Raw genomic sequence first — 13,487 nt, 5'->3', positions numbered from 1 at the left:
ATCATGTGACTTGACTAATAATGTTACAATACCGTCAGCTACATTGTTTTCATAATATTATTGTCACCAGGTCAACTGATTTATAGTCCAAGCTCTACACCCATGAAAATTAAAAAAAAAAAAAATCAGTATTAAAAAATAGTAATTACCTGCCTCTTGAATTTTACTAGGACGTGTTTCTTTGATTTGGAGACCCAATAGTGCAGCTTAGGTAACTTTACATTTAGGATGCCTTTCCAAAGGTGGATTTCATCACAAGAGGATACTATAGGCAAGAATCTATTAAATCCTTAAGACAGAGACAGATGGTAAAGTGTAAATTAAGGTTCAGCACATTGCAGGAATCTCACAACTACTTTCAGTAATTGGTAGAGTATAAATAACCTAATTTAAATGTGTAAAAAATCCAATCACTGCCAGATCACCCCACCCACCCAAAAAAGAAAACTCTTATCATTATCCCATAGTTGAAATCTCTTTAAAAAATTAACAGCAGTGTTCTTCTTTTAAAAAGGAGCAAAAATAGTTTGGATTCTATTTTATCTGCTACCATTTCCACTGCTCATGTTCTGATAGATATTTTAATGAGCAGTGAAATGGCCAGAAGAAGATTCCAGTTTAACAAAGGCTGATGCAATTTAGACCCTACCTACCAAAGCCCTGAAAAATCAAGTACCTGCCATAATTGTATTTTAATGCACGCGTAAAAATATTGACAGTTTGCAATGCTGACTACATATAGAATTTAGGTATCACATTATTGGGTTACTCTATATTTTTAAAAGGGATAAGGAATCTAAGGGTGAGTGGTCAATGACTATGATTTCACTCTTCTGCTTTTACCCAGTAATGCAAGGGTTTCTCAGAAAATAATAGCTAATATATATATTAGTATTTAGGAGTGCCAGTACTTTACGTGGATTATCTCTTTTAATTCTAATTAAAGAACAAAAAAGCCTATGATGAAGTAACCCCACTTTATGAGCAACTTGCTCAAGCTTATATCCCGCTGTGCTGGCCTAACCAATGACTTGTGAAGAAATAAAACATTAAGAGAAGACAGACCCAACCAGTTCCAAATGATATATATAATAATTATTTTAAAGCCCTTCTGCTCCTATAAATAAAATCCATAGATATCCCTCCCTTCCACAGTCAAGATGAAAAACTGTTACTCTTTCTCCACTGCCATAAAAATTCTTTCCAATGCCATTTTGTTATCCTTGTTATTTTCAAGATTATCATGATACTGCTGGGACAGAGGGGAAAAAAAAGAAAAAGGAAATAGAAGGATTAAAAAAGGATACTAATGGAATGAAAGCTTTTAGGAAGGGAAGCTTCACATATTTATGACAAAATTATTATTTTTAAACAACTGCAAAATAAAACGTGATATTCCATTTTCATGCAATTTTAAAGCCAAGATTTCAATGCTCTGTTTTCTACAGAGTAATGTATCGAGAGAAAAAATATATTCTTTAAAATATAAAACAAATATCTAAATATCTGCCACCAAATAGGACTTGTCTCTTAAAATTTTATTTCATTAAATAATGTACATATATTACTTAACTCTTTTATTTTTAATACATATATTTTTCTTTACATATTTTGAGACTTTATTCCAAAATATATGGCTAAAATATCAAGCTATTCTCTTGCAAAAGAAGCCATCTAAACCAATCTGCTCTATGTTATGAGTTTCAGTCTACTTTTAAGAAGAGTTAATGAAATGCATCATATTACAGAAGAATAAAGTGACATACTTTGGGCACTGGAATCACACAAACCAGGATAGTTTCATGACTTATAAACTATATGTTCTTGAGTAAGTTGTTTAGTCTCTCTGGCCCTCAACTGCCCTATGGGAGTAATTGTAACACCCACCTTGCAGAATTGAACAGAAGAAATGAGATCATGTATAAAAAAGTGGAATCACTGCCCAGAGATGTTAATCAAAAAATGGTAGTTATGATGAATAATTAGGACTGTTTAACTTTTATAAAGTACAGATTTCTGCTTACTGTACTCTCTCCCCTAATTAAGATTCTTAAATTACAGAAAATTTTGATTCAAAACCCTGTAATATATTATGAATTAAGATAAAGATCAAGTAAAGCTTTATTTTTTTTTTTCAAGATAAACTAGCATCCTCTATGCCAAATTTTAAGGCTGAAAACTAATACACATCCAAGTTGAATTAAATAATGAGTTACTAGAAGAAACAACACAACAAATTTTTCAATGTAATTTGAATTAATTTATACCTGGGGAGGCTCTGTATAAACTAACAAGGCAACTGGAAGCTTAATAAAAATAATTCTGGTTGTTTCTGTACTGAGACTATATTTAGATGAAACGATTAAATGAACCAAAACTCTTATGGAACATCATAAAAAACAAATTGTACAATTTTCTAGATAATGCATTTCAGAAACTGATTACAGGTGTGTGTGTGTGTGTGTGTGTGTGTGTGTGTGTGTGTGTGTGTGTGTGTATTATGCACTATTTCTTTATGTATAGTAGCTTTGTCTCTTTGTATTTCAAGGGCTTTGAGGGCAATGGCATTTTTTATGTGCCTGCACTATAGCCCCTATCACTATGCAGCATGATATTGAGAAACTAGCTAGAATTCTATTAGTATTTGTTGATTAGTTTGTAATTAAGCCAAGTCCTTTCAAAGGTCTGAAGTAACCTTGGGGTGATGCTAATAGACCCTGGACTCACAGTGAAGACTCTAGCTGATATTCTTGAATATTTTACTTATTTCCTTCACCTGTCTGAGATTCAGCCTTCAATGCATCTTATGAGGAAACTGCATTACTGACCAATATGAGTTTAATTTCCTTTCCTTTCCACTGCTCACAGAGGTATTAAGATGCATTGAAATGAAAATAACATCAACCGTATTTGATGTTTGGCATCTGAGCCAATACTCTGCATATTATTTCATCTCTAATCTTCAGGTAAAAGTACAATATTAAATACCATAATAACATCTGGCTCATCAAGGTTAAATAACTCCCCCAAGGTTACAGTCTGGCAGATTCAAGTTGGTCCACTTCATTTAAGCATCATTATAGAATATTTTGATGTTGGACACAGATACTCTCTGGCTGTGTCTTACATACAAACCTATTGGCTAATTTTTGTTAAGGGCACTTTGACATTTTGGATTTCTGCCTATGAATATTGTCTCCATTGAATACTTTATAAGTGGTTAATACAACTTATGATAAGATAAATGGGCTGCATTTTGAAAACAATGCTTAGAGAAGAGAGGGAAAACAACAGTGGAATAGGTTGATACTTTGGATTCATGACCTTGGTGGTGACCAACATTAGGTTAAAAGAGCTGTTTAGTGGATTTCCAACCCTGAATGATATTTTTGTTATTTTAAATCACTGACTCACATGCCAACAAGTTCTTCAAATCCTCTTTGTCAAAATAGTAATAATGAAGGATCTTTAATGTTTGCTAATTTTTTTTTTGAACCAGTTGAAATAAAACACAATTCAATCCAAAAAATGTAGATGAATCAGTGTCAGAGCACAAGAGCCAACTACCTGTTCTCTTCCCTGCATGTGGCTTTGGGTATAAATGGAACTGGTAATAAACTGTTTTGGGAGAAATGTGGTACACATTGGAAAAGATGAATGCAAATGCTCAGTATACTCTGAATTAAAATACATAGTAAATTTCCATATTATCGCCCTCTGCCTCTGCAGTTAATGAAAACACATTGGGAAATTGAGGATGTTGGAAAAAAAAGTATTTCTTTCCCAGTACATCACACTGATTCAATCAAATCTATTGTTGACTACCCTAATGTTTGCTCAGTAAAAAGGAAGTTAACTAACTCTTAAACAGGTATGTGTTAGAGTACATAACAAAGAATATCATTGTTGTTATTAAGTTAGTTATAGAAAAATAATCAGTGGTTTCCTTCTTTAAGAATCAGGTACATTTTGGGGCGCTGGACGTCTGACTTCAGCTCAGATTATGATGTCACAGTTTGTGGGTTCAAGCCCCACATCGGGCTCTGTGCTGACAACTCAGAGCCTGGAGCCTGCTTTGGATTCTGTGTCTCCCTCTCTCTCTGCCCTTCCTCCGCTCTCACTCTGTCTCTCTTCCAGAAGTAAATAAACGTTAAAAAATTAAAAAAAAAAAATCAGGTACATTTTAATAGCTTAATTTTTAACTCAAGTCTATACCTATAAAACTAGTTTTTCAACAAATTATTAAAATGACATATTTTTTGTGTAATCCTGATATTTAAAACAGAGATCAATATCCCTTTGGCAACTGATGATATTGTGAACTAAAACATAAATTTTTAGTTCAACCTTATTTCATTTGACTGACAACCCTATAGTTGTCCAGGATCCTTATTACTCTGGGGATTACCTTAAATTTATGGATTATTTCTATTCTTACAGAGTGCCAAGTATATAGATCAGAGTAAATATCTTATTTAGAATTAGCTGAAAAATGTTTCTGTAATACATGTGAATATATTCTGTATGTAATAAGTTTTGGGGTCCAATCAATTCTATATTCACATCCACTCCATGATTCAGCCACTCATGTGACCTAACTTAAAACATGAATCAGGGATGCCTGGGTGACTTAGTCGGTTGAGTGTCCGACTTTGGCTCAGGTCACGATCCCATGGTTCATGAGTTCAAGCCCCGTGTCGGGCTCTGTGCTGACAGTTCAGAGCCTGGAGCCTGCTTTGGATTCTGTGTCTCTCTCTTTCTCTGCCCCTTCCCTACTCATGCTCTGTCTCTCAAAAATAAATAGATGTTAAAAAATTTTAAAAAAAACCATGAATCAGAATACCTGGACTAGTCATATAAAGTAACTAATATTTTCTGCAGAAAAAATTAATATTATCTACTCTGAATATCTAAGGAAAATAATACATTTGCCTTTATGCTGAGATGTTCATTTGAATATTAAATATAGAAGCAATTTTGTGATCTTATTACTTTTAGAGGATTCTTTTTCCTAAACAATATCCAAAAAAACTGGTCTTAATTTTAGGATTAAAGACTTCATTGGTTGTCTTTTTCTATGGCTTTATGATCCTCATCATGGTTGCTGACATGTTGATTTCTGAAAAGAAATCACTTATTTTGAATATCATTTAAATGAATACTGTAATCTAATTATATTTACTTCTAAATATAAATGTCAAGTATTTTAAACTTAAAAATTCAACAATCTACTTTTCTGTGTCTGCAGTAAGGAATAGTGCAAATTTGTTATTGACAAACTCAAGGAAGACATATTTGTTTACTTGCCCAAACCACACAAAAACCACATTAATTTAGAAAAGCAGATTTGGTCCTGAATCTTTCACTGAGAGTGACCTCAAAGAGTACAGGAAATATTCAATAACTACTTTCTGTGATTGTCAACTTGAGGAAAAGTTAGAGAAAATTTTAAGGAAAGTAAAAAAGGTAAATTTTGAAGACTCGCATTTATGTAATGCATTCCTAAGTACTATCTCCATTAAAAAATTAATAAAAAGCTTGAGGCACCTGGGTGGCTCAGTCCGTTGAGCATCCGACTCTTGATATTGGCTCAGGTCATGATCTCACTGCTGTGAAATAGAGCCCAACGTGGGGCTCCACACCGAGCATGGAGCCTGCTTGGAATTCTCTCTCTCCCTCACTCTCTCTCTGCCCCTTCCCTACTTGTGCACACGCACACGCTCTCTCTCTCTCTCTCTCTCTCTCTCTCTCAAAATAAACACTTAAAACATTTAATAAAAAGCTAAGGTACTTAATAAGGCCAACATCTCAACAATACCTAAGCCCTTTTCATTCTCATAACGTGCCAGTGAAAGGCACCTTCACATTCACATCATCGATAAAAGTGATGTCTGGGGCTATCAAGTAATAGTACTAAATAAAGTGAAACATTGGGGCGCCTGGGTGGCTCAGTCAGTTAAGCATCCAACTACAGTTCAGGTCATGATCTCACAGTTTTGTGAGTTCGAGCCCCACATCAGGCTCTGTGCTGACAGCTTGGAGCCTGGAGCCTGCTTCAGATTCTGTGTCTCCTCTCTCTCTGTCCCTCCTCAGCTCATGCTCTGTCTCTGCCTCTCAAAAATAAATAAACATTAAAAAAAAATTTTAAGTGAAACATCTAATAAATTTCAGGGATATATCAAAAATTTTCCTGTTTTTATGTTTAAGAAATTAAGTTATTTTTTTTAAGTTTTTATTTAAATTCCAGTTAGTTAACATATAGTATATTAGTTTCAGGTATAGAACACAGTAGTTTAACACTTCTATATAACACCCAATGCTCATCACAAAAAGTACACTCCTTATTCCCCATTAGGACACATCAAAAATTTTCAAAATATATTTGTAGTTGATATCATCAGTGTACTGTATTTTACTATTAAAAATAGTAACTGACTCTTGGGTCAGTGTTGTTTGGTGACATAGAAGAAACTACAAAATCCATGGCCTCCCACTTGTGAGCTGCCTTCAGAGTATGTACACAAATATTAATAGACATATTCAATGCAAACCTTGCTTTGGTGCACCTCAATAGAGTGGAAATGGAAACAAAAGGTGAAGACAAAAGCTTCCATCCTGGATAGGCACAAATATGTTTCTTCTGCCCAGGTCATTGCATGGACTTCTTATGGGTTTCTTAAAAAAATGTATTGTATTTTACAGAGCACCTGGGTGGTTCAGTCAGTCAAGCTCTGACTTCAGCTCAGGTCATGATCTTGCAGTTCATGGGTTCAAGCCTCATGTTGGGCTCTGTGTTGACAGCTCAGAGCCTGAAGACTGCTTTGGATTCTGTGTCTTCCTCTCTCCCTGCCCCTCCCCCACTAGCACTCTGTCTCCCTCTCAAAAATAAATAAACGTTTATTTTTTAGATTAGATTAACAAGAAACTAAATTTATGCTCCAAAATAGGTTCATATTCTAAAAGTTAAATATTGACCTTATAAAAATGACCTTATAAAAATTGCCTGAAGAATGCAATTTTTAAGTTAATATATCAATAATATTCACTGCCTTAATACTGCTTCATATTCCTTGAACACATATCAAAATATAACTCCAGAGCTATTAAAGAAGAGGAGGTCAACATTTTTGGAGGCATGAAATAATTCCCAGAGTTATGACTGTGAACCCAAATATATTAGAATCAAAACCACCTATAGCTCAGCCAAAGATTTCAATTATATGGTATCTATTCTAAAAGCTCTGAATTCATTCTAAATAATCAATCTGAAGAGACAATTTATAGCTACAGCAAAAGCATTTAATGAGTTGGAGTTGACTGACAGAATATTTTCCCAATACAAGCTTATATCATCAGTATTTAAATTTTTGTTACAAGTACATAATTTGGTTTGTAGTGTATCTGAATCTGTGGCTGGCCTTATCACTGCACGTCAAATCACTTAGCTTTCCTGATGTCAGCTCAAACTCAAAATGCAGCAGATTGATCAGTCTATTAAAGTCATCGGCAAGAAATACATAGATAGCTGGAACTGTAGTAGTATGAAAACGTGACATCACTTTGCCAGTGTATTTTATACTTGCATACGTCATAAAAATTTGAGATATACTTGAAAACACCTAGTCCAGTTTATGGCACAGATCAAGTGATTAACAAATGTTTAGGAGAACAATTTCAAAATTCAGCTGCCTCAATCTGAGACAGTGCTGAAATAAAAATAGTTGCCAAATAATTAAAATGCCAATTTATTACAATTTATTTTTACCTATAATCTGTCTCATTCTAAGAAAGCTTTGAAGAAGCTAATTTTCTGGAGGTTTTTGATAAAATTCATTCTAGATTTACAAATGTACAATGACCAGAACAAAGGCTTACAAAATGTAATCACAGTTCAGTTACTATTATATAATAGGTCAGCTTGTAGGAAAAGACATTGAGGAACAGAATAAGTAAAATCTTAAATTATACTAGCTTCCATATTCTTTTAATCAATTATATTTAATTTGGTGTAACTGAGAATACCTTAAAAACAATACATACAATATAATATTACATACAACATACAACATACAACATACAATGTGGTATAACTGAGAAAACTTTAAAAGTCATACAAAAATATACATTATTTATCACCAGTTTTAATCTCTTTTGCAATTTTATTAACGGAGACTAAACTACAGTCCTCCCAAAATGTAGTGATTATACTGCATTCTCATGATTTGCTTCACAGCTTTCTCTTTACTCCAATTCAAAGTCATGGATCAGTTTTCCTCTGTAAGGAAAGATACTTTACAAAATTATAGAGAACGAATGCCTTGAGCAAAGCATGCATGACTGAAAAATATATTTATGATGGATGAAGAGATGTTGAGGAGGACATGGGCATCTCTGAAGTAGTAAAGAGTGTTTCTGAAGCTTTCTTCGCAAGAACCACTATCTGTCTACAGCCCTACAGAAGTTAGGATTCTCAGTGCTCCTTGGAAATGATATGATATCCAGTGACATTTCAAGAATAAATAGGGAGTCAACATTTTGGTGGCATCGAGGGTGAAGATCCTTAGAGAAAAATATAACACAAGGAATAATTGGGTATATGTTACAACCTGGATGAACTTGGGAAATGTTATGCTAAATGAAAGAAGTCAGTCACAAAAATCCACATAATATATGATTCCATTCATATGAAAATCCAGAATAGGGAAATCTATAGACACAGATAGTAGACTGATGGTTGCTTATGCCTGAGGGTGGAAGGCAGGTTGGGAGGTGATAGCTAAAGGGTTCAGGATTTCTTCTTGACATGATGAAAATGTTCTAAAGTTGACTGTGGCGATGGTTGCACATATCTGCCAATAAACTTAAAACCACTGAATTGTATACTTTAAATAAGTGAAAAGTGTGGTATGTGAATTGTATCCCCCCCCCCCAAATCTATTCACAAAAGTAAAATGCAAGTATTACATTCAACAGAATATATAAGTATTCCATTCAATAAAATGCAAGGCAGGGTACATGACCTTCTGACTCATGGACATTTCTACATGTCACTACAGATTAGCTTGAACACTACTGTTATTTCAGAGCAGCAATTCACTTAAATATTGAATTGCAGCTCTTGTAGAACTTGTGGCAATTGAGAAAGATGTTCTTGTTATATAATTCTACCTTCTATCTGAATAAATTTGAGGTCCAGGGAGGAAAAAAAATGGACAGAATCAAGAACCCAGAAATAATAAAGAGCCAGGATACTTCTAAGTCAGAAGACAATTTGAATATCTGCCATATTTATAGGTCAGATTTTATAAAGTAATTTGGAAGGGGTAAGCAATGTTATCTTTGTACATTACTTTGATGACCTCCAGAAAATACTGCCTCCCACTACACACATACATGATTTCTTCTAGTAGATTAGAATCCCACCTTAAACCCCAGACAAAAGACTAAATCACAGACCATGTGGCAGTTAAGAGTAAGAACTCTGGAGTCAAACAATCCCTGGACTGGAATTCCTATCCCTCTATTTATCCAAGTGGCCTTAGTCATAGCCATCAACTTCTCAAGGCCTCTGACTCCTTATCTGTAACATGGAGATCCTAACAGTGACTGACTTGTAAGGGCTAAATGAGATAACACCAGGACAGGAAATAGATTAGCCAGTGCTGCACACATACTCAAGAAACATTAGCTGTTATTAATGGCAAACTAACAAAAGGTCTCGCATCAGTTATTTGCAGGGCTCAGAAATAATGAAATCAGCCTATGCTTCAAGCTGAAGGTTTCACGCATTTTGGCAGGTTACCTTGGTATTTTATATAGCCCCTTGGGGCGGCAGCCAGACTGCTGACTGGCCCTTTGGAACCCAGGCCTCTTGGGATCCCCTGACTCCTTCTGCCAGCATCAGCTTCCATTCCCTCCAACTGGGCCAGGTCACTGCTTAGATCCTCCTTGTGTTGAAATTCCTAGAAAGACTTCTGGTACCTGGACCAGCTCTCCTTACCCTGCCTCACCTCAGTTCTCTCAGGAATAGTCTTGACCTGTAAGCGACTCTCTGGTCCTCCCCTGGAGGGTTGCATTACATCAATTTCCCAAATACAAACCAATTTAGGTCCTTAGTGAACATCCCCCTGCCCCACAATACCAAATGACCCAAAACCTTTGTCTAATCTGAACAGGAAACAAGTCCTGACAATGAGTCCTTTGTTTTAAAGGGCTGTATCCTATTAACAAAATAATTCCTCATGCCTTAGAAATCTTTCATACAACAAAAGAAGACTAGAAGGAAATTTGCCAACATGCATACTGTAGCAGCATCTGGGTGGTACAGTCCTAGGTCTTATATTTCTTTCTGCTTCTTTATACTGTTCTGTACTTTTCTAAAATTTCCACAGAGAGAACAGGTCAATCAGAAAACCAGAAAAAAAATATATCTTGACTAGGGAGATGGGGGCAGTAAGGAAGAATAATGTGAAAGTAAATTTGCACTTATTTTACAAGACTTGCTTTTGAAGTGGTAAAAAGGGGCATTGAACACAGAAGGCAGTGTGGAACTCCTGAAGGGGGAAAAAAAAAAAGGCCTGAAAGGAAAAGTGGTGTGAGTGTAGGGTTAGGTGACTAGTGGGCACACCTCAGCTATTTCATGAGTTCACCCAAGAGCAGGTTAGGCCGAGTGTGTAAGGTACATTAATTTTCTGGTGAAAATTCATTGAGCTGATTGGTCAACGAAAGCCATCAACCCACTGAGTCAAACAGCAAATGCAAACAGCCTATAGATCTAATCAATATCCATCTGTAACCCAAAATTCCAGGGCAACAGCTAAAACAAAGAAAGAAGATTTAGCAGGAAGGCACTAAAAGCGGGCATCTAAACATGGCCAATTCCAGATTGGAGAATCTTTGAGTTGATGTATATGGGCATCACAGCATGGTTTAGAAGGTAGGCTCCAGATTGCCTCCACTTGGATCCAGGCCCAGTCAGTTATTGGGTAAATTGTTTAACTTTATTAAATATCAGTTAGGTCATCTTTAAAATCAGGATAAAAATAATAGCTACTTCTCAGAACTGTTAAAAGGATTCATTGAAACAACACATGGCAAGCATTTAGTGCTCTGTAAAAATTGGGCATGATGATGAAGAAAATGATTATGCTGATGAAGAACTTGTATAAAATAAGCAAACCCTAGAACAACTGAAGTCATACCTAGGGCTCCTATTTTCCAGTGAGCCAAAGGAAGGAAACAATCAACATGGATATTTTAGAAAGGAATGATATCGTATCGTTTAAAAACACTTTTTCTCAGTAAGACCTTTCCCTTAGGGCTCTAAGGTTGGTTGCCTAAGAATACCCTAATTTGGTACATCAAAAACATCAAAACTGTTTGTACTGGGATAATTAAACTCACTTAAATTTAGCATTACAAACAGAAAAAGGAACTGACTGCAAAATTAGTGATAGTGATCCATATATTGAAAATTTTATAATGCAAACTTATTATTTAAATTTTCTTAAAATTCAAAACTTTTATTATTTAAATTAGCCAAGATAACTTAAATTTTAAAAACTAGGTGAAACCATACTGACAAATTAGTCACATTAATCAACCAATAAATATTCCAACAGAACTGAAGGATAATTGTATTCAATTTCTGTCTCAATATTCTCAAGGCTAATATACATAAATGTAGCAGGCAAACATTTAATTATTTTATAACCTATTTCACAAAAGTCTGTTTCAGGTTCATAAAAGGACTGCTTGTATTTTCTTTTCTGTAGCACTCAAATATTACAACCACTAAATGGCACTAGACATGCTTTTTAAAATTAAATGGCTTTTAAAACCATGCTATTAAATGATGAAAACAAACAAACAAGCACAAACTTCAGGAGAGGAAGCACAGATGTTTTGGGACACAGAATATGGGCAAAATTAACCAACAATATGAGAAGAGTCAGGTGCAATAAGAACACAGAAACAAAGAGAAGAACATTGGCTTTTCTTTCCTGTTAATCTGTTTCTCTCCTTTGTTTTTCTTATGAAGAAAAGGACTACTTGGAATCTGCTACTTACCATGTCACCTACTTAATAAAATTTTAGCCATTATGTAAATTCGGTCAGAAATTAAACATAGCAAAGACAGTAGCTAGCTAGCATTAGATCGTCTGCAAATGAAAGAAATATTTCATAGTGTCAGAAAAAAATAGTGGATTTAGTATTTCATTCATTTAATCAGGAGCTATAGGTTATTACCCTTAACAAGGAGGATCTGAAGATGGATGAAAGAAACTAAATACCATGCCAGTGACACTGAAGAGCTCCTGGGATATAGAAAAGTAATAGGGGAGACACATATTTTGTGATCACATGGACATGGGTAAAAATCCAACTCCATTTTTTAATTATCTATGGGACCTTGAGCCAATTAATTCTTCTAATCCTCAGATCCTTCAGCTACAAAAGAAAGTGAATTACTGGACGGTTATAAAAAAATATATTGGATGGCTATAAAGAAAAAAAAAAAAAGATAATATACATCAGGAACCTGGTATGCTGCCTGCCTGGAACTTCATAAATGTTTGTCCTGTTATCAACACAAATCACTAGCATTTATGATTTAATTCAAGCTGAGAAAAATGCTTAGCCTCATAAATAGCAGGCAACTTTAAGGTCTCAAATTACACAATTTGCAAAAGACATTTAATTTCCTCTCTATATTTGTCCTATAATCATGTTACTGATCGGTAAACATTCACTGCAACCCAAATAATCTGCATTTCCTCCCGTTTAACAAAATAAATAGAGCTAATTCTAGTGTGGCAGAGGATACAAATTGTCCTCCATTACTCATTCTCTCCTTCCTCTTCAGCAGAAGAATCCTCAAATGTTAGTTGGGTATGTATTTATTCTGAATAAATGCCACATTTCATCTCAATAGCAAAGTATGACCAATAATTAAGTTCTGGTCAATGGGAATTGAGAACAAGAGGTGTGTCTGACTAGTGGGAAATCTGTGTACAAGGTAGGACCACACCCTTCTCCTGTTCTTTCCTGTTCCTGCCCCCTGGGATGCCTGTCAGACAGTGGGCACTGAAGCAGTCATCTTGAACGCTAACTGGAAGACACACGCTGAGGATGGCAGGGCGAAAACATAGAAGGTATCTGAGTCCTCGATGATGATGGAGCACTATGCTAAACTTCGATGGGCCGAAGCTACTGTTATTTCAAATTTCAGAATTTAATTAAGATAACAAATTTTAAAACTAATTGTAAACCATACTGACAAATATTTTTCAGGTTTGATTTTTGTTTTTTTGTTTTGTTTTGTTTTTTTTGTCATTCTTGCCTGGATCTAGTCAAAATTAAACATACCTAAGAGAAACTCTGCTCTCAACCCTCAGAATTGTTGGATTCATTTTCCTTTCACAGTCACTAATTGAAAAGAAAACTTAGGCCATATGTAATCCTAACAAATTACTTTAGCAGTCCAG

Source organism: Puma concolor, chromosome C1 (assembly GCF_028749965.1).
Source record: "Puma concolor isolate L17-30 chromosome C1, mPumCon1.1.hap2, whole genome shotgun sequence".
Taxonomy (NCBI): Eukaryota; Metazoa; Chordata; class Mammalia; order Carnivora; family Felidae; genus Puma; species Puma concolor.
Note: the sequence above shows the minus strand (reverse complement) of the source record.